Source organism: Sturnira hondurensis, unplaced genomic scaffold (assembly GCF_014824575.4).
Source record: "Sturnira hondurensis isolate 20B ecotype Veracruz unplaced genomic scaffold, ASM1482457v3 Scaffold0006413, whole genome shotgun sequence".
Classification (NCBI taxonomy): Eukaryota; Metazoa; Chordata; class Mammalia; order Chiroptera; family Phyllostomidae; genus Sturnira; species Sturnira hondurensis.
In genome coordinates this window covers 41930151-41931652 of record NW_028079044.1, presented here as the reverse complement: position 1 = coordinate 41931652, position 1502 = coordinate 41930151, and the positions used below count along the sequence as shown (strand labels likewise).

The following is a 1502-nucleotide window of genomic DNA, read 5'->3' as shown; positions in this document are numbered from 1 at the left end:
AGAGAGAGAGATGAGCAAGAAAAATATTTCCTAAGAAAGAATGTTAGATCTTCTGAAAAAATTGGGTACCCATATATCACAATCTTATTCATATATCAAAGTAGTTCAACTGGATTAAATTAATTGGGGTCCAGCCAGAGAGTTAGAAATAGGATGAACAAGCAGGGGAAAAATATGATTATCTCCTAAAAATTTTAGGATTTGTTAGTAAGAAGTTCAGGAGAGATGGCATAAATGCTGGGTAGAAAACCAAGTGTTCAGTTTAGAATATAAATGAGAAATAGAGAAATCCTGCTATTTGTATTTGATTTTTAAAATATGTTCATTTTTTTAGCTTTGCAGTGGCAATATCATAGCGAATGAGGTTTATCTGAGGCATGATTATTGCTAATTGAAAAATATGTTCATTTTTAAATGATGTACTAGTGACCCCAAACTGTAGTTCTAGAACTTTCTAATTATTTTCCACACCCAACATAATCTAAACATTTGCATCAACTGCAACATATAAAGAGGTCTAGACTTTTTATAGACTTTTATATTCTAGGCATTATTCTTAGAGTTCAGTTCTAAATTTGTATTTATCGGTGAATATATTCTTTTTCAATGTTATACATTGCCATTTAACAATGTATATCCAAACCTTCTCTTTTGCAGATGAACTCATAATAACACTGTCCAAGAAGGCTAATGACTTTCTCAAGGTCTTTGCATTTAGTTCATAACACATGTGGATCAGAACACAGGTTTCTGCTGTACTTGGCCATGACAATTCCCACGAGTCACCAGTTACATTCCTAGTGGCCTTTAATGATAGAAATCCAATTTTCTTGTCCGCTGTGTACCCAACCTTTCTTTGTGAAAAGCTCTGCCCTTTCAGTACCCTCTCTCTTTCAATAAGTGAGTGAGAGGTTCTAGAATTAGGTGTCACTCTGATGATTCCCCAATAATAAGATCGCGTTTTGTCCCTGAGTGTTAGGATTTCTGAAGAAACACAAGAAATTTTTGTTGAGTTGAATTTCATTTCTACCACTTAGCTCAGCAAGTTACTTATTCTCAAAGAGCTTTTGTTTCATTTACAAATTAAAACAATAATATTACTTCTCTGAACTGCTATTGTAATAAGTAAGAGTCAAATGAGATGAAAATATACAAAGGATTTTGTGCATAGTAGGCAGTCAGTGAATGATAGTACTGAACTGGTGGTTTCTATTGCCATTTCCATTGTACATGTAACATATATCTACATATAACAAGTGTTTTAGCCTATATCTCTGCAAACACTAAATTGTTTCCCTACTTTCACTACCTTTGTGGACAAAGTTTCCTGCGACTGGAATGCCCCTCCTATTATGTATGCTACTAAACACTGCCTTGAACCATCTTTTTAACTTCTTGGTATCTTCAAATATAACTTCATGATTTGGAGGTGCCATGACAAGTGTGTTTGCCAGGTTTAATACTCTATAACACTTTTCATCCTTTTGTGCTTAATCATGCCA

The 1502-nt window shown here is 33.9% G+C and overlaps 1 pseudogene; it reads left to right on the top strand.

The window, feature by feature from the left end:
• The first annotated feature begins 332 nt into the window (after positions 1-332).
• Positions 333-481, top strand: LOC118989060 (uncharacterized; annotated as a pseudogene).
• The last annotated feature ends 1021 nt before the right edge of the window (positions 482-1502 follow it).